This window comes from Rhipicephalus microplus, chromosome X, assembly GCF_043290135.1.
Source record: "Rhipicephalus microplus isolate Deutch F79 chromosome X, USDA_Rmic, whole genome shotgun sequence".
Classification (NCBI taxonomy): Eukaryota; Metazoa; Arthropoda; class Arachnida; order Ixodida; family Ixodidae; genus Rhipicephalus; species Rhipicephalus microplus.
In genome coordinates, this window is record NC_134710.1 from 8,766,047 (window position 1) to 8,787,128 (window position 21,082).

At 45.1% G+C, this 21,082-nt stretch overlaps 1 long non-coding RNA gene across 1 annotated transcript; it reads right to left on the minus strand.

Annotated features, from left to right (window-relative positions):
- Positions 1 to 483: 483 nt before the first annotated feature.
- Positions 484 to 20,598, minus strand: LOC142776784 (uncharacterized). Its single transcript, XR_012887806.1, has 3 exons — positions 20,520 to 20,598; positions 11,107 to 11,247; positions 484 to 756 (listed from the first exon to the last, which is right to left on the minus strand). It is a non-coding gene; the product is annotated as an uncharacterized LOC142776784 (long non-coding RNA).
- Between the last annotated feature and the right edge of the window lie 484 nt (positions 20,599 to 21,082).

The window sequence follows — 21,082 nt, forward strand, 5'->3', positions numbered from 1 at the left end:
ATTGAACAAAGTATATTGAGCAGGGAACATTTTTCATCAATTATTCGTATATAAAAGTTGCGTGGAAACCAAGATGGCATGACGCTTCGCTGCTAAAATTGAAGCTGTAACTGCAGATGAACCGCCATGCATATACCGAACCAGCTGGTCTATAAAAGTTAATAATACAGTAACAAAGGAAGAAATAAGTGCTATATGTCGTCATATTAAAATAACGGATTGATGCAAAATAGATGAGATATACTGGGCCATTATGGAATACCTTCATTCGATAGCGCTTCCGTAGTTTGCCTCACCACGAGAGTTCAGTTGTAAGATATGAGCCCGGTGACAAATATCAAAACTCCTAGACAGCCTATCGACAAATGTAGTCCTTTCGCAGAGAGAAATTGATTGCGTGAACAGTATAGACAAATTATTTTAAGAGTGGCGACGTAGATGAGCCAGACACGTTGCTTTTGCAAATGCTTTTATTGTCAGATATATTGGGGCCCTTGAAAATTTTAGCTCAATAAATTTTGAAGAGTTGAAAAGCAAAGAATCTCATGGTTCTTAAAGGGCAGGCGTAGTTTGGTTTTCAAAACTGGCCCACAGGTGTGATCGATGCCGCAGTCCTTGGTACTGAAGGTGGCCCTAGAGGCTTTTGCGACGGACACCACCGCTTGCCGCCTGATCTTCGTTCGGGGTCCACCGATCGCACAACTTGATGCGCTCTAGAACCTCGGTCATTGTGCGGTCAATGTAGTCCACACTCACCTTTCCGCAAAGGAAGAAAAGAAAAGAAGCAAATGCTTCATGTTAGAGCGGCGTTTCATTTATTTATTTATTTATTTATTTATTTATATATACTATTAGCCAAAAGCCGTTACAGGGTGTTGTAAAGAAATACACTTCACTTGTTGACACAAGCACTACAAAATGAAGTCAAGAAAGACGACACAACAGGCAGTTTTTAACAGAGGACCAATCCAACAGGTATATTAATTAAGGTTTACACAGTAGTGATCAACGATTTGAATTGTAGCATAACTTCCTACAACACACTTTACGAAGGCTATATCATATACATCACAAACTTCAGCGTCGTAGGAAATTTTCCTATCAACGTGACGTGCAGTTATAGAAAAATACACAAAAAAGGGAACATCTCTAGGTAGAAGAGAGGAGGTAACAACGCCTTGATGTGGTTACCTAGAGGAGTAATATGCCATTACCATCTTTTCAAATTCCTCTGTGGAATTAATTTGAGTTATGCTAAGGAGTAGTGCGTTCCATTCTTCAATCGTTTTTGGGAAGAGAGAATATTTAAAGGTGTCAACCTTTGTAGGGATAGGCACAAACTGGTCCTCATGGCTAGATGTAACAACCCGTGAAATACATGACGTTCTGTTTTTTTATGAATTTGTAGGGTTTGAAGTTGAAGTAGTTGTGTTTTATTAAGTGTATGAATTTTAGTTTAGCCACTTTTCGTCGCAATGAAAGCTCGGGCAATTTTAGTTGAGTCAGCATTTCGGTCGCTGAGTCTATATACCTATATTTCGACATTATAAACCTTGCTGCACGCCTCTGTATTTTTTCAATTTTTTTGCTTCGCTTTTTGTATGTGGATCCCATATTATGCTTCCGTATTCTAGTGCGGGACGTATCAAAGTCAGATATGCTGTTAGTTTAACATCTCGGGAAGCAAGTTTCAACTTACGTCTAAGTGACCAGAGTTCAACCTCAGCGGCATTACATAAGTTAGTAATATGCTTTTTCCGAGATAAGTCATCTGATATCGTAATGCCTAAATACTTGAAGTGCCTAACTTGTGTCAATGGCTTTCCGTCTAATATGTAATTGAAAACTGACACATTTTTTTTCCTAGTTATGCGGGCGTATACCGTTTTTTCTTGGTTTGTTTTCATTTTCCATTGTGTGCACCAACCAGCAATGGATTGGAGTGCGGAGGCTAAGTCTTGGTAATTTTCATGAGAAGATATTTTAAAGTATATTAGGCAATCGTCTGCAAACAGACGAACAGTGATTTTGCTACTAAGGACACTTGTAATATCGCTTATAAAACAGAGGAATAAAACAGGTCCTAAAACTGATCCACGGGGAACACCAAACGTTAGATTTAACATTCTCGATTTCTTTACTTTCACCTCCCCGTATTGTGTCCTATCAGCTAAATATGATTCAGTCCACCTAATAATATTTAAGTTTTCTCCAAGATCAAGTAATTTACAAATTAAACGCGAGTGAGAAATACGATCAAAGGCTTTCGATAAGTCTAAGCAAATTCCATCTATTCGACCTGTTTCATTAATTATTTCAGCTAAATCATGCACTGTTTCAGCAAGTTGGGTGATTGTGGATAAACGTTTCCTAAATCCATGCTGGTTTGGATATAGCCTGTTTGAGCTTTCGAGAAAACTAAACACGCTTTTTGACAATATATGCTCGAATGTTTTACAGCATGCGCATGTAATGAATAATAGTCTGTATTTTTATACTTTATGTTTATCACCTGTTTTGTGTACTGGTACGACTCGCGCTATTAGCCAATCATGTGGTAGTTTATGCTGCTCAAGAGACGCATTAGAAATTCTCATATGTAGGCTCTAAATGGTGGCAATCCGCCATTCCGATAGCAAGATTAGGCAGTTTTACCGATTCTCTGGTGCGCTACAGACAGCTACCTAGTGCATGTTCTGAGCCAGTGCAGGGAACTACGGAAACTTCAGCGCGACAGCGTTAAATAGCTCGTTTCGTAGAAATTCTCGTATTGTCCTTAACGTATAGTTGCTTGTGAGAGAAAAACAGTGGTATGCGCGCCTGAAAATTCAAAACAAATGCTAATAAAGGGGTATTTTCTTTTAAAGGGGGCCAAGAACTTGTGTGTGGCAAACAGGTGTGCAATCACGGAGCTACGGCCACGCTTCAAATTGCTTAAAAATAAAAAAAAAACACATCCTGCTACATGAATGATTTATAGTGCCAAGAGACATGAATTATGGCATGGCAGGCCGGAAAATGTTCGAACTGCCCAACAAAAGGTTATAATTAACTATCATTCTGAACAACAACGTGTGCGGCTAACCGCAAAAAGAGGCCTGGCACACCACAGGTGTACTTACAGTAAACGTAACACGCTCAAAATGCCTGAATTGTGCCACCCACCGAGAGGCGAAGTGATGAAAACAGGCTCGGAGGACATTGTTGCGTTTTACTCTTCGAGGCAAAGCTCTTTCAAGTTCTTGGGTTTTCGCTTTATGAAAGTGCATGACGCGATAAAGTTGGCTGCGAAGTGATGGCGAACGCACATTAGTTGAAACGAAGTGGATGTACCATCACGCCGCATTTAAAAAGACTCTTTATTCATCAAGTCACGTTCCTATCAAAATGCATCGCATCGCTTTCCGCGAAAGCGTTCGAATTCGTCCAGCACGAGCGCAATCACGAGGACGTACGCACGCTCCGATGTCTTCCTTCCAACGGTCGCACAGGTATCAAAGTAACTGATAGACAATTTTGACGTCTCATTTCTTTCTGATGCAATACGTAGCTAACGACCCAATTATCATGCCAGGAAACGTCGTTTACTCGAGGGTAGGATGCTAATCATCAGGAGGAAGTTCTATAACGCCAGACTACCGTTTCGACTTCAGAGAGCGCCGAGTACTCTGCATAGTTTTTATGTAAACAAGGCTGGCTACGCGAGCCACATTCACATTACCATAGCATTTAAAACCCTATATGTGAGACCCTCCAAAAATGCACTGCAGTCAAGGGCGTCGTCATCTGTTGTATTCAAGTCTGTGAAAAAAGTGCTTTATCTACTAAGTATCCTGCTTAAGTTTTGGGAGCTGTCCACATTAAGACCACGTTGGTTTGCACGTCGTCGTGAGGTGCGGGGTTTTACGTGCACGACAAATTGATTTTAACGCGAGGTCTGACACTTTCAAAGTGAGTATCGAGATTTGGCCATACAGTTAAAGTGGTTGCTTGGGTGCCTTGGTACGACATAGTGAAAAAGAAACAGCGGGAAAAACGAGAGACCAGACGAAAAGGGAAACAGAAATAGGGGACTTTCTATGACCCTCTTCGTCTGGTTTCTCGTTTTTCGTGCTGTTTTTTTTTTCACTTTGGCTATACAGAAGTGGCAACATTGGTTACGGCTAGAAAATCTGCAAGGCGATTCTAATGAAAACGCGCGGCTCGTATTGGGGCTCAAAATTAGCTTAAATTGTGTCGATTGTTGTTTACTTCATTTTTTACTTTATTTTAAAATTTTTTGACATATGGTAATTGAAGTTATCTTTTTTAAGCACTGCACCAAAATAGCAAGAAACCCTTCACAGAAGTGTTACTGAAATTATGAGCGTATGACAAGCAATAGATTAGTTATGTTTATTTTATATTTGTCGGCGTATGAAAATTGCCAGGTATGATTGTTTTTTTTTCATAATAAAAATGCACCATGATTGACTATTAATTCTGCTTCCCATTATGTATTTGCCACTAGTAGACACACGAGAAAAGTTTGTTTGTTATCCCAAATGGATCCGATTAAAAGGTCACACATTATAAAAATGGTGTTTTGAGAAAAACGCAGCAATAGTGAAGAGGTACAGGCATATTTCCTCTAAATGTGTCACAAAAGAGGGACACAAAACTATTTTCGACACCGCGAGTGCATAAATGTGATACAATTTTTTAAAAATAAGTAAATTCCACCTTAGGTGATCGAAAAATTCGCTAACTAAATTGTTTGAGCAACGCAGTTTGCCTAATTATGTTATGGGCTATATAGGCGGTTGATGGTTTACAGATGATGCGTGTGTCTCAGCCCAAAGCAATGCTAAAAGTCCTTTAAAGCCTTGTGTAAGTATTCCATTATTAAAGGGCCCTGCGGCCTGAGTTACGCGCGTAGATATCACTGCTTCTCGAATGGTGGATCACACCGATATCGTGTTGCGAGCGGGAACGCCAAAAAATAAGTGGTTATAATTTTATTTCTGCGGAGAAACTACATTGTTCTCAGACTACAGCGACACACAATGGCTATTTCTGTGATCGGAGAAGCGCCGCGTCATGACGTGCGAGTGACGAGATTGGTCGTTCGTTTTGATTGCTTTGACGCCATTGGTCACACGTTATATCCATGTGGTCACAAATAGGCCAACGCTACGGTGTGCTGAAAATGATAAAAACACATTTTATTCTTCACCAGATACAAAAGCATTTCTGTTTTCAGTTATAAAAATTTCAAAGCAATGACCGAACAACGCCAGGAGCACTAGACAACGCCACCACGAGAGTTACTATGCTCCCTACGGGAGGAAAGGGGGCATAGGTCTGCCAAATTATGTTCAACGGATGCGCAGTGAATATACTCGTCGGGCACGCAGAAAGCGACGTGGCGTCTCCCGCGTTGGTGGCCTGCCTTATTTGCATTCGCCTGCGCTGAGTCAGATTGCACTCAAACGGCGCAGGTGTTCTACAGCATCGCGTCTGCGGGTAGAATGACGCGTGCAACGGCAATACTGCAGCGTTCGGTTGATTCCGGGTGCAGCGCAGGGCATGAAGCGGAGCTTATACGTGCAACAACAAGATTGTGAGCTAAGTGATCTAAGTGAGTAATAAAGCAAATCGCAAGTTTCTTTAGGTCGAATAGCGGAGTTAACTAAAGTTTAATTAGGCAATTAAATTGTGCCCAAAGTGAACCGGAGGTGAACTGCACTTAGAGAAGCTGTATATGGCCACAGGCTTTGGGCAAAAGTGTATCCGTTTGTCGAGTCCCACGCTCAAAGAATACTGCAGTGGAGGCTGTTTCACTCCCACAGCTTTCTCAAGCATGCTACGATCTAATAGCTAAAAAGCTCGCTTGCACATGTTGTACAGAAAATATTGCAATTCTTTACTGCGTGCTCACAAGCTTTTCTGACGTGGCCACAAAGCGCGAACTATGTATTTAAGGGCGCCTAAAGAAACTTCACGAACGAATGGCGGGACCATTCTAATCCGGGGTCAGAAGACTGTTGTGCGTACAGTCACGCTGGCGATTACTGAAAAAGTTAAATTTGCCCCGAACCATCATTGGCAGCTGCTTCAAAGTTCGAAAAAGCATTGGCGATGGAACTGACGGAAACAAGTTGGCGCAACAGCCGAGCCATCGCGTCTGTAAAGTTGGCTTCGCCACGCAAATAATAAACATCTGACGTCATTTTGCCTCACGCGATGGCGCTCGCCGAATGGCAGTGGAAGCGGCGCAAGGACCAAGTGTGCTAAACTCTTTTGCCTGTGGTAGCATAGGCGCTATAACAGAGTCACTGAAAAAAAGAAAAACACCATCTCCTATACTAAAGGGAACCATGAGTAACATGTGAAGTAGCGAATGGATCGGCTTTAAGTTCGTTTCTACACGGGTATACCTTGCGCGATGTTAACGCGTCCTTGCAAGTGGAGCACACCATGAGTTCAGTGTAGTTTCTGCTGCTGTTATTCGTCCCAAACTCTTGTTGAAGCACGCCACGCAGATTCATCGCAACGACACGCGGGAGCATATTTGTTCATCGCGCGGTTGCAGAATCTCGTTCCCCGACGCCATCAACAGAATACTGCTGAAGGAGTATAAGAGGGAGATGCCAGAGCGTCTTAGCGCTAGTGCGTGAACGCGTTCTGGCATTGTTTGGCCCAGCTGTTGCGTATGCACAGTAAGAATAGCGCACCGGATTAAGCTCAACCATAAACTGCTTCACGTTTAATATTTCCATTTTATACCGCTATGGTCCCGTGAATAATAGTACCAAAAAGGTAGGCTGCACGCGGGCAACATTAAGCGGTGACAGCTAGTTTTTTTTGAGGCCCTCCGGCCCGTTGCTATTGTGCGTGGAGAGGAGACTAATCTTTCCGTCAGATATCGTGTTACGCTCGCCTGAACTGTACTATGTGTGTTTCATTCTTCAATAGGTTGATATAGAAACGATTTTGAGTTATCGATGATTGCGAATGAACTGCACCGCAAGCCACGTAATTGTGAATCTAATTTGTGGCGAGTATCTCCGTCTACTCCCAAACTCTCTTCACGGCCATCATTACTTCATCAATTTCGTTTCGTGCCACGGGTGCGTTCGCTTAGTACGAAGGTGTTCGCTCGGTACAGGCACTTCACGCAAGAAATCATTTATTTCTACACTGAGTGAATATTGCGTGTTTGAGCTAACATTGCAGTCTGCTGAATGTGCAGTCACTGTTTAGGAAACAGCGACACATTTGTAAATGTGTTGTTATTTCCTAACCGATTCGTAAAAAAAGTTGGCGGTTAGAAATGAACGGAGAACACCTAAATGACACGAGAAGAGGCGTGTTCTTGAGATTTTGCTGTGCTCCGCGGCATATATGTTTTATTTGTTCAAGTTGAAAGCGCGTAAGCAGTTGAAAGTTCGGTTCAGTTTCTACCTTCTTTGCGTCATGCGCGCATATTAGGGTTTTGTCCACACAGTAGTTTTTACATTTTTGCTCAGAAATAGCGAAGCCAAAATATTTTCTAAGCGTATGGTAAACAATCACATTATCTCAATTAGGTACTGATAATGTCGCTAACCAATGAGCTCGGCAATAATTGCTAATGGGAAACAGTCTTTCCTGTTTATCTGAGCACTTGGAGTACAATGGAAGTCTATACAAGGTTAATTAGGACGAAAAAGAAAGAAGCGCGAAATGCACGTTCTATTTATATATATATACATGAAGCTGTTCGAACTGGCCCAACCACGAGTGTAACTCACTGGAAATGTAAAAGACACCTGTTTTCATTGTGAACATCAACTGTATTGTAAAGGCCCTGCCGCGGTGGTCTAGTGGCTATGGTACTCGGCTGCTGACCCGCAGGGCGCGGATTCGAATCCCGGCTGCGGCGGCTGCATTTCCGATGGAGGCGGAAATGTTGTAGGCCCGTGTGCTCTGATTCGGCTGCACGTTAAAGAACCCCAGGTGGTCTAAATTTCCGGAGCCCTCCACTACGGCATCTCTCATAATCATATAGTGGTTTTGGGACGTTAAACCCCACATATCAATCAATCAACTGTATTGTAAAGGTACACTCGGTGGAATACAGCGTGTTAGCATCCTCGTTTTTGCAATAAATTAGCCTAATAACATCTCCTGATAGCGTTTTGTATGATCAAGTTTCATGCGGAATCTATCAGTCACGCTCGTGTTTTGCGACACAGCAAATTATCACGCCACAATGGCCTTCAAGGTCTGCCCATAAAGAGTTATTTTACTTACTTTTAGATATTTCTGTGATGCGTGACCTGTTTACTCCTAATGCATGCGCAGTCTGTTCAAAATATTCAGATATAATCAGCCGAGCAAATTGAAGAGGTTGTAGTGCGTGTTTTGCATCACTGAGCAGAGAAGTCGCATAAGGTGAAATACTTTTTCATTTCTCATGTGACTCTCAAAAAGAAAAGAAAAGTGAGCCCCGTAACTGTCTGCATCAGTGTGCGACACCTCAGCGGTAGCTCACGAGGGATTGGGGTAAGGAGGGATTAAAAAGATAGGATTAAAGGTATATAGATAGAGAGGGGGACGGAGAAAGCATGGCGCAGGGACAGCGACACCAAGAAGCTAGGAGAAGATACCAAAGATGGACACGGTGTCAGGAGCCCTAGGACGGGGAACCACTCAGCGAGAGCTCTTGTCGGCGGCAGGAAATGGCGTAGGGTGAGCCAGTCGACCACAGCTGTGCTCTCCTCGGAGATCGTAGGGGCACAACCGATCGGCACGACATCCAGCAAGCGAGTCCAAATATTCTGTCACACGAGTTTATTTCCAGCAAACTTCTCGTAGATTACTTCAGAAACCAGTGTTCTTGGAGGGAGCAATTCTCTGGTTTTATTGATATGTGCGGTTTAACGTCCCATAACCACCATTTCATTATGAGGGACACTGCAGTGGAGGGCTCCGGAAATTTCGACCACCTGGCGTTCTTTAAAGTGCACCGAAATTCCAGCGCTCAGGCTCACGGCATTTTCGCCTCCATCGTAAATGCAATCGCCGCAGCCGGGATTCGATCCCGCGACCTGCGGTTCAGTAGCCGAGTACCTTAGCCACTGAACCACCGTGGCGGGGAGAGCGAATTCTCTGAGATCAATTCTCTGCAGTCATGTAGAAAGCAGTTCTTCGGCATCTTCTCTGCACGGATTGCGAAAATAAACGAGATTCTCAGGTCACGTTCAGTTTCTGCTAAGCTATACTTCCTCGCATATGCATGGCAGGTTAAAAAACCGCAGAGATACTTCTAGAAACGGTGCTTATGCGAAAATCATGGCCGCGCTGCGCGTTCAACGTGCGTGCACCGACAGCGCTTGGAAGGAATATGGCGTTGCGAAGTCACGTGATGTGAGTGAGCCAATCGCATCGACGGTGGCGTGCGGGAAACGGATGTCCCACTCAGAATTTTTTAAAGCCGATAGTCTTTCTCGGGGACCTTGGACGCAAAACTTTTGGTCTGCCTCTCAGTAAATATGTCTGTTTGTCTGCCCTCAATGGTACCTTAAACGGCATCAAAGTGGCGAAACGGTACTCCAAACGGCCGACCCCATCCGCAGCACCCACTAATATTGCTTAAGATTCAGCGTTCATACTTGTGCGATTGTCAATTAAAAAGCAGATATTGTGCATATCTGAGACACCATAAAAACACTTCATTATTCTGTATGTGTCTCTAACTAGAAAAGGCATACATAAGTAATTATAAGGACCGTAGCATTTATCACGTTCGGTGCCTAGGCAACGCTTGCACGAAAAGGTAAATATTTCCAACGCTTTGCTAAGACGACACGGTGGTGGCACCTACATGTCGCCTCGCGTTGTACACCTTATGACCACCGAGACGGGCGCGTAGGGCGCGCGCGCTTCGTTTTCCTAGGTAACTGCCAGATGGCGCTCTTGTCTCACGTGGGGCGTGACTTGATGTGCTCGTTCGCCTCCGCTGCATGCTCGAGGCACTAACGTCACGCCTCTAGCAAACAATTCCCAAATTTTCTTGTGCAGGACATCAAATAAACGTTTTGTTCGCTCTCTCCAGATGCAAGAGTATCGTGTTTCGACGACATTTGCAGTGTAACATGCAAATACGGGGCCAACATTTCTTGGGTGAATCGAGCCACCCCAAAGCGACACTCGCGGTGATTGGAACCGGCTTTTTAAAAGTTAGTGGCAGAGTGACAAAGCGATACGCTAAAGAAGACTTTTTTCTCGTTGTCTGCTGAGGATTGAAGGCTAATAAGTTCCGTTATTACACAAATTTCGATCATTCTTTTTTCGTTCATCTGAATATTCTGCACTGCAGTGCTCACAGACAAAAAAAAACATCGCACCCCTCCCTTCCCCCGGGCGGCGCCAGCACGCATCGTGACCTAAGCAAGTTCATTCCACCGACGTGGCACCCCTCGATGGATGAGGCCCTGCACAAGAAGCTCCAAAGTTCAAGAAACTCTCACAAAGCGCGAAAAATTTGAGCGCTTGTAGTGCACATCTGTCTTACAACGCGATGGGGCTGCGCTATTGCTGTTCCATTCAAGGACCAACCTTAAGTTCAAAATACTATTGTCATAACTGAAGGCTATACTTGTTTAGAGACTGCTCAATTTCAATGAAAAAAAAAAAACTGCTGTTTACAACAGGTTCTCTTATCGAGTGCTGAGTCACCAGTATTTTGTAATTGTTTTTGTTCTATATAGGTGACTCGTTTCAGCCTTTATCATTATCTTAATACTTGTGTTCGGCGGCAGAGGTGGTGCGTTCGAATGGGTCTCGTGCTGTCTCGTTTTAGTGTAAATATTTCGTGGCGCGGGCGCTGAGAGAAAAGGTTTGGGTCTGTTTCTTTTGACTAACTAAAATGCTTTCGCTGAACTCGTCCAACAAACTTCGGCAGAACGAACGGATTGGTGAAGCTTTGGCGGGATGAACATAGTTTAGAGCCACGACATTTTGAAGACACTTATTGACTTATCGATCGTCGAAATAGGCGTGGTCCTGTCAAATTTCTCTTGACTTTAGATGCAGCGAATAATTACGACATGCGCGAGACATTCGATGGAGATTCCTGACCTCGATCTTTTTCACATCTTGGATGATGCTCATCATGGAGCCAGCCACGCTGGGATCTTGGCCGGCTACCAGCTCCGGGTTTGGCAGAGGCACTTGCGGTCACCGTTGTCAGCCGTCGACTCGCCCTTAGAGAGGGGGTGCCTGCACAGCGAGCAATTTCAGTGCACAAACGCATGCATCCAATAGAGTGCCGTCAAGCATAATATGCAATATGTAGGACTGCGATGAATGACCATTTAAATAATAACTTTATAGGCGTTCGGAAATCCATGTATTGCGCACATTCCTTAATTTGCTTTTTTTCCTAAAATAGGAATACACATTTAGACGGCAAAGATTTGACAGTATTTGTTGTTCTCTTAGTATGACTTTCTTGTAATATTTAGGTGTGTAAATAGCACACCTAAATTCATTTAGGCTGGCGATTCCATTCACGGCGGAACGTGAAACAAACAACATTCTTCCTTTACTCGACATTGTAATTTCACAATGCACATGGTCTATAAGGTGGCGTGCAAGGTTATTTGAAATTGTGGATTCAAAAATTATAGAATTGTTGATTGCGCGTCCTAGTCGCAGTACCTCGGGCTTATCCGCCTCTTTCCTTACCTCGCCCATAGAGTGTTTCCTCATTTTTCGCCGTTCAAAGCTGCGAAATGCTGCTGCCTTTTACAAAGCTGCTATTGGAAGGAAACATAAGGAGTCAATCATTCGTTCGAAGGTGGCTGGGGCGTTACAAAGGCCGAAGGCCATGAACTTGAACAGATATAGGCCATAGGAAGTGATGAATGCAGTCTTTTCACTGTCCATTTCATCTACCTCTATCTGCCAGTAGACGGAACGAAATCTATAGAGGAAAAATAGTGGGACCCATAGAGGCAATCAAGAGCATCATCAATTCGTGGTACAGGGTACACGTCTTTTTTGGTAATTTTGTTGAGGTGCCGATAATCAACGCAGAAACCACATGCACCGTCTTTCTGGCGGACTAGCACTACAGGAGAAGCCCAAAGGCTTTAGGATGGCTCAATGATGTCCTTGGCGAGCCTTTTGTCGACCTCACTTTGGATAATGTGATGCTCGGCCACCAACACCCGATATGGACGCCTATGAATAGGATGCTCATTACCAGTGTTTATGCGGCGGGTCATACCAGTAGCTTTCCCTAATGGACGGTCATTGAGTTCAAAAACGTCGATGTAGGACAGCAGAACCAGGCGGAGCTCGTCAGTCTGCTGTGGCGTTAAGTTGGAAGCGATCATCGACGTAATAGTGCTGTCGAAGGAAGTGTCAGATTGATTTTGAGTGTTGGGGTCAGAAGAAGCGGCCATCGTAAAGACATCTGCCGCATTGTCTTCTAAGGTTCAGAGCAACGCCAAAGAGATCCCTTGTGACAGCACTTGAGGCGTCAAGCTAAACTTGACAACTGGAAGACACGTGGGATTTCCTGCGACGGACAGAAGGGAGTGCGGCAATGTAATGCCACGATTTATTAGGACATCGGTGATGGGGGTGAAAACATAGTCACCGTCGGGAACTGGTGGTATTGAGACGAGTGTCGTCAGTGTCTATAGAGGGAGGCACGCGTGTCCTGTTGTGCAGAGGCGACTCGGCCGTTGTGCAAGAGATTCTGATTCGGGCAAGTGTAGTCGGAGCGTACTGGTCGATCAGTCTATGAGGGCAGAATGCGCGGACAGGAAGTCGAGGCCTAAGATTATGCCGTGGGGGCATTTATAAAATATGGTGAAGAAAACAACTGTGTGTCGATCCGCAATGCTTACATGAGCGGAGCACATTCCTACGATAGATGCTATTCCGCCATCCGCAACACGGACGAACTGAGTGGTCGTAGGTGTGAGATCCTTCTTCAGCTTGCGGCGAAAATAACTCGTCATCACGGAAAGTTGAGTGCCAGTGTCGGCAAGATCAGTGATATGGACGCCATCTACTTGTACGTCTATAAGGTTACGTTTTGTCCGTATCATCAAGAGAGGGTTTTCTGTCGATGGATGGATGGATGGATGGATGAATGGATGGATATGGCTGTGCCCTTTAGATCGGGCGGTGGCTAGCGCCACCAAGCCGTAATACCTAATGAACCAAAATCTAGATTCATATATATATATATATATATATATATATATATATATATATATATATATATATATATATATATATATATATATATTCCTTTAAATAGTGTGGTGGACGATTCGTACTTTGAAGTAAAGGGTTTAATTTTCACTCGTGCCTCTATTTTAGCCACCAATCATATAATTTCCTTCTAGGTAATTATACTCGCTTAAAGTCTATTATGCCTCCCCTGTCCCTAAACCCCAGTGCTTTGAAAATCTCTGCGCCATCATCCTGAACTATAGGGTGAAGCCGTTTACAAACCATTTTCAAGTGTTCAGCAGTTTCATCTTCCTCTCCACACGCATTGTATACCTTGTCTACCCCTTCGTATTTGGCCCGATATGTCTTGGTTCCCAATACGCCCGTCCTGGCCTCAAAGAGTAGAGAACTACCCCGAGTATTATCATAGATCCTTTTCTTGGCGATTCCCTGCTTAAAAGCTCGATAGATCTCTAGTGCGGACTTCTTAATCATGCCAATTCTGCACATATCGGTCTGAGCTTCCTTCACCTTCTTCTTAACCGATAATTCTTTTTGGTTTGGCCCCCTGCTGTTTTCTAAGTATTTACCAGTGAATTTTCTGGTTCGCTTCCTTCATTTTGTATCGAAATTCTTCATGTACAAGTAGCTGAATACCTTCCTAGCCGAACGCTCCTGCCCCATTTTTCTCAATCGCTTCTCGAATTTTATCTTGCTGCTAGCTTCCCTGCCCTCAAATGATGTCCATCCCATATAACCTTGTACTCCCTGCTTTGGTGTATTCCCGTGAGCTCCGAAGGGAAGCCTACCTATTCCACGTTGCTTAATTTCTAATCTTGCTTGAACTTCTGATCTCATGCACAAGACCTCATTGCCGAACGTAAGACCTAGAACCATGACCCTTTTCCATATTCCTCTCACAACATCATATCTATCGTAATTCCACAGTGCCCTGTTTTTCATTACCGCTGCATTCCTGTTACCTTTAGTCGTCACGTATGTTTCGTGTTCCCTTAGGTAGTCGGCCCCATTGCTTATCCATACGCCCAGATATTTGTATTTATCTGTTATCTCTTGCGTGACCTCCTGTATTGTAAGCTCACTACCTTCATTGTCATAAAAATCATGACTGCAGATTTTTTCTTACTGAATCTGAAATCTAACCTATCTGCCTCATTACCGCAGATTTCCACCAATCTCTGCAAATCTTCCTTGTCGGCCATTAGCACTACATCATCTGCGTACATCAATGCTGGTAGTGCCTGTTCAATGAGTTTTCCTTGTTTCACGAAAGAGAGGTGAAGCCCAGTCCACTTCCCTATAATTTGGCCTCTAATCCTTGTAGGTACATCCGTCAGTCCGAGTGATGCAGCGCCACCTTCGGAAGCTGCAACACTTGGTTTTCCGTCGAAAAACCTCGTGGGAAGGTGCTGAAAGACTGTCGGCGGGGCTGTGGAGAACGAGACTGGCGACGTTGGGCGAATAGAGGGCGGGAGTAGCTGTCTTTAGTAGCAAGTTACTGGGCAAAATGGTCACGGCTGGCCTCATGGCGATAGGCAGAACGCGCATCGAAGGGACGTGCAGGGACGTGCAGGGACGTGGAAGGGCTTGTGCAGGAGGAACCCAGCGACTTCTGCAATGGCAGGAAATGTGCCCGATTTGGTGACATGAGAAGCAGATCGGCTAGTCATCGTGTGTTCGCCATGCGGATGGATTACGGAACGTTGAGGGAGAGGTGGTCGGGAAGGGACGTGCAGGCGTGTATTGCGGCTGGAAGTCGGGGCGGGGAGGTGGTGAAATAGAGTGAATTCCCAAGCTGGTGATTTCCTGCTGGATGACTGCTAGAATGAGGGGCTACATATATGGAGGAGAGGGGTCAGGGCACGTTGGTCCCACCTTAGCTGGAGCAGCCGCTTCAAGCTCTCGCCTGACGAGTCGAGTCAAGTTGTCACAGGTGTCTGGTGGATGATATGTGTCGAGACACGAGGGTGTCGCAGCGGTGTTCGGAAGGCGCTGGAACTGATGGGAGATGCGCCTGCTTTTACCTTGTTGGAACTGGCGGCATTCTCGAATAATTGCATCAATAGATGACACATTGTTGAATACCAACAGGTTGAAAACATCGTCGGCGATACCCTTTAGAATATGCGAAACTTTGTCAAGCTCCGACATGTTTTCGTCAGCTTGGCGGCATAGTGAGAAGACGGTCTGAATGTAACTGATGTAGGACTCCGTGACATGCGCTGAATGACATGCGCTCTCGCTTCCGGGCTCAAACATTCTTTCAAGCGATCCGCGACGACTAGCTGCTTGAGTTCGTCGAATGTGCCAACCTTTGAACTCTGGACATAATAGTCGAAATAATTCTCAAGGTGTACCGCAAACTGATCCCAGGACTCCCTTTCTCCCTTCTTCGATCCCGCAAACAGCCTCTTGTACTCCGCCGCCGAAAGCCTGAGACCCTTCACAATGCTTGACTTAAGCTTAACATAAGCTTTGCGCTCCTGTTATGTAAGCCTGCACATAGCCCGCGTGCCCTTTCACTCAACTGTGGCAAAACTAGCCCAGCCCACCATTCGCTCGGAACTTCATACGACTCGAGCGTTGCCTCAACATCCTCGAACCACATTGGCGCAAGCGCCTTTTGGTTCGGCATTGGTGCCAGTACACCCTTTAACAAGCTTGCGAATTTCAGTCGCCTGTCTTCCTCTGACCTTCCGCCAAGCGCTACGCTGTCATCGCTCTCGTTGGACTCTGCCCCATTACGGGCTCGCAGCCGCTGGCTTTCCAGCATCAAGCGCTGCTTCTCTGTTTCTGCCTCAGCATTTTTTAATTGAAGCTAGAGCAGCGATAGCTGCTGCTCCAACGCCGTATCTGACGTGACACTACCATGACCCCCCGTGCCGCTGTCGGCGACTCCGAACGCCTGCATGTTTCCTGCCCCGTCCCCGTTCAATTCCGAGTTGTCCCTTTCTTTGTCTCGCAAGTTGTAATGCTTTGTCATCGCCTGCGCCCAACAGAAAGTCAAGAGGTACCCGCCTGAAGTAACCTTGCGGTGCGCTCTTCCTGCTCGGAATCCGGTGGACTAGCCTTGCTTCGTTGATCCCGCAGCGTGGTAGTCAGTTGAAGGTGGTTGTCGTCAGTCTCGGCTGATGTCGCTCCCCGCTGTCCTCCTCAGTTCAGCCATTGAGATCCTGTCGACTGAGCCAGTTACGTTCCGTTTGGTTCTTTCCACTCGCCTCTCGCTCGTTGCACGACATTTGCTGCTGCCGCCAAGGAAGCCGAAGACGAGAACTTTTCATCTGCTGGCACCTTGAGGAAACGACCGCTCCGACATCATCTGGATATAGAGACGTTTACTCGTTTCTCTTCTCTTCCTCCTTTCACTGTCCCTGCACCCCTGGTTTTGTCCCCTGTCTCCCCATTCAACCACTCTTAGAGTCCAATCGTAACGCACCACTCTTACAGTCCAATCGGAACGCACAGATGTGTCTCTTCTCGTCACAACCTCGAAGACCCACCGCCTCTTGCCCACTCATCGGTTCTCCACCATCGCTCAGATTTCTTTCACACCGGTTCCCGGAATGGTCGACGACGGGCGTTGCCAGGTCGTGGAAAAGCGCCTCCGAGTAAGTTCCCGCGATGCCGGGCTGACAGGCCTTCAATACAATCGGCCCTTGCGCCAATTCCGTCGCCTCCGCTGATTCTGATTGTCCGGCGGACGCGTAGGTGTACCTTCCACGTGTACCTTCCACGTGTACCTTCCACGTGTACCGGCCACCTGCAGCCTAGCTTCGTCTCCTGTAAGGCGCCATAATTGAGCCCGACAGCGGCACGGGAGTTGTCGCGTCCTTTGTGGCCAGCAGGCAGTCATCGTCCCGCATTCCGGTGGCACTGCTTCCTTGTTGGCGAACGGTCGCCGGCCGCGGGGTGGGTAACATAAGGTATTCGGGGAACGCACGAAGTTCGAGCCCAACAGGGTCTGTTACAATGCGCGGCTGCTCGTCGATGTTTGCTTTATTTTGAATGTAGACGCGAAACAGTCGCTAAACTTGCTGAGAAAACAGTGGATTTGCTCTTTCTGCACACAGGGCAGCTTCGCATTGACATCGACTGTAGCGGGTATTGTGGTGTCACCTTTGATGGTTGCGGAAATTAGAGCAATAATTGATCATGGTATATCATATATCATGATTCCGTGGGCCTTTGGCGGACGCCTTGAAGCGAAAACCAAGATGCATCATAGTCAAGCAACAGAGAAGCGATATATATTTGAGCCTGACGCAGTCACCCATCAACCCGGTTCTGCATGACGTACTGTGTGTGCGCGCGCCTGTTCAAAGCCATGGAATGTTTACCCAAGAAATGCCGTTTCCCCTGGCATTCATTCGTAGATGTGTAACTAGTTACCTTTACAGTTCCGCGATCCTAATTAAAACGGTGGCGTTCCCGCGTTCCTCCCAAAAGAAACTATAGTTCCAGGCACGTCGTTCCTTAGAACGCCGTTCCCTACACGCAAACGTTAAAAACGTCTTCGTTTAGTGTTTAGCTGAAAGAATGGCAACCAAGATTGTGTTAAAGATGACATTGAAACTACAAAAATGTTATCAAACGAGCTGATTACAATGTTATAGACGCCATCTGCGTGGTTTGCACACCCTGGAATGCACCACTCTATATGCTAAAGCGTAGAATAGCACTGAATAAGTGCTACAGCACCCTAAAGACCGACTACGGCAATTAATTTAGGTCAATTGATAGATGCCACTCAAGTTTCTTTTGACAATTTCATATTTTCATTTCATTTATTCAAGGCATAATCATTACACTTTGCCTTTGGGGACACGACCAAAGGCTAAATAAACGCCTGACTAGGTCGTGTCACCCTGGCAGCATAAGCATAAACACACCAACAAGAATTTGTTGTACAGAGCACACTGGTACATAATAATCGAGAATGATAACAGGAATAAAGAAAATTATAAGTTCACAAATATATAAACACAGCTGTCCTAAAGTGATAATGATTTAGCGAACGTGTACTCATATTGAGCCACAAACAAACTTAATAAAATAAAAATAGTCTCTCGCGGCTATTGCGAGAGAAATGCACAAAAACATAATCAACATTCACTAGAAAACAAAATCGATATGTCTGGGCGCGCTTATGTACAGAAGAAGAAACATACGAACATACCAATCGAAATTTTTCAACTTTCGTTATTTATCAAAAATAGTGGACTTGAGAAAACCGTAGAAAACCCACAAATCTAAATTTTTGGTTTCTCGGCTTGGCTTTCCACTGGCCCTACTGCGCGTGACGTTCAACATGCCGGTACTGCCGAACGTGTTAGCCATCGAGTAGGCAGGCTACCATCGTATGTGTTTGGCTCGAAGATCAGAGGTTTCCTGGCCTAAAACTATGGCACATAACTGCGGAAATTTCGACCATCTGGCGTTCTTTAACGTGCATTGAAATCGCACAGTACTCGGGCTCTGTATTTAACCTTCATCAAAATGCGAATGCCACGGGCGGGATCAAACTCGCGACCTTCGGGTCAGCAGCTGACCACCACAACCACTGTTGCACCAAAACGTAAACGGCAGGGCTTCACCGGTGTCCCTGACGTAAAAAAATTTTTAAACTCTGCGCATTAGGAAACATGTGGCCACTGAAAGTTTACATAAGTAATGAAGCAGAATACATTTGTTTACGTTATGTGCTTGCCTGACTTATCCTGCGCCATCTGATGGCATCACCTCTGGAGGCCTCTCAAGCTCAAGCCTAGTGCAATGAAGTGGAATGCTAACGCCTAGTTTATGGGCAAACTGAAACACTCCTATAGAGGAAGAGTGCATAGGTTGGTGTACAGCAGCGCCCAATTGTGCGGCGACAGGATTGGCGAATAGTATCGGAGAAGTAAGAGCCGTCTTTTGCTGGATGCGCTGCTTACTGAACCTCGAAAAAACTTGGTATAAACCAGTCTCCGAACTCTAAACAAGCAATACTACAGGTCATTTTCAGCTAGAGTCACGACAAAAATGGTGCAGTGCGATCATGTTTCCGCTGAGCATTTGCTCTTCTAGCTTTCGTCCTCCGTGCTTGTTGCGTCACTTTGCATGATTTACGGTTTACGTCCCTGTGTACGGCACTCGATAAAAAAACCACTAATCTTGTATTCTGTGACTCATTTATTATTTCACTCGAAATCCCAAGACATTTCTACTATCAGGAACTCGACAGGAGCATCTCGGGACCATAGAAATGCCATTATTTATCGATATTGTAAAATAATCGCTGTAGTGGCCTTATACTGAGGGCCTTCTACGATGAACCACAAAAAAAAGATGGAAAAGAAGAGCAACTCTGTGGTTAGAGTGAAGATTGCATGATTAACACACACTCTTTTAGATCATACCATTGGCTCGCTTCATATGCTGTTACAGGAAATACATTCTGAGTCAAGACCAAATCGCGGCTATCTTTCTTGGACCCAAATAAAATTAAAAACAAATGCCATAGCAGTGGCAATATTCTCCGTCACGTGGTCGTGAGGTTCTCCGCTTGATTTCTGCATTTTACAGCGAAATATGTTATGAGATCACAACTCGGGTCACGCGCAGTTGTCCGCCGCCGCTGCCGCCGCCGCCAGTGACCATAACCATATCGCGTGAGATTAAAGGAAGAAAAAAAAAGCTAGCACCAATGACACTTTGTGGCTCCAATGCGAGTGCGCCGGGTGCGAGATCAGTATTCCGCCACTGAACCACACCGGTGCTAGGGACTTTCTGGCAAAACTGCCTCAGGCAGGCTTGATGTCGCCAAAGTCATCGCGTTAATATGACTTGCAGAGAGTTTTAAAAGAGCGAAAGAACCACCAGTCGTCGCACAATGCCAATAGCGTACAGATTGAGTCATCCAATGTCCCAATCTATTAAAAACACTTGTTTTTGATCACCTAATAACTGTGGCGCATACCCACTTCAGGTATGGTTTCTCATCGTCGTCAGCCACTGCATGGACAATTGACGCAAAATTCCTCGTAAATGTTCAGCGGATACGACGCTTCTCAGAAGAATGACGAGAATGCCATAGTGAATGCCGGCCTACTGAAGCAAAAATTATAATATTATACCCTAGTTGGTATCAAGCAAGTGTGCTTTCAGTAGTTACCCAATGGGTGTTGTGTAAGGCTTTGAAAGGCCGCTCTTCTAGCTTTCACAGTGACTGTGCGGAGGCTGGGCGTTTTTTGATCCCTTCATGCCATGCAGTTATTACGAACAAAAAACACACTGACCTGACGGGCCGACTGAACCTCTTCTTATCGGGTTTCCTGCCGCAGTGGTGTTCGACGTGGTCGTCCTCCATGGCTGCTGCTTGTTTGTTTGTTTGTTTGTATCCTTTAATCCATGGCTCGTACCCACTCTGAGGATTGGCCAAGAGAATATATAGTCTCATATGAACGATAACTGCATTATTGCTTACAACGAGAAAAAAAACAGGAGGGGGAGTTGTATAGTGAAGACAGTATGTTAAAAAAAAGAAATAAACCAAAGATTTAGATAATGAGAAAAAAATCAACAACAAAGTAGACACTAATAGCTACGACTTGATTTTGGGAGCCGACCAGACAGCTGGTTTTGCCAAACCAGATTAATTTGGTATGTCACGGATTTATCCAGAATAGAAAATTACTTTTCGACCCGTTTTTTTTTTGAGTATCTGTTAACGTGGGCTTTATGTTGAAAAACGTTTAGAGTCTTGAATAAAATACACACCGCATCGAATGCTTCTCTGTGGCGATTTCCCAAGACAGAGGCACCAAAACTTAGAACATTTTCTGTGGTTAAATTTAAACCT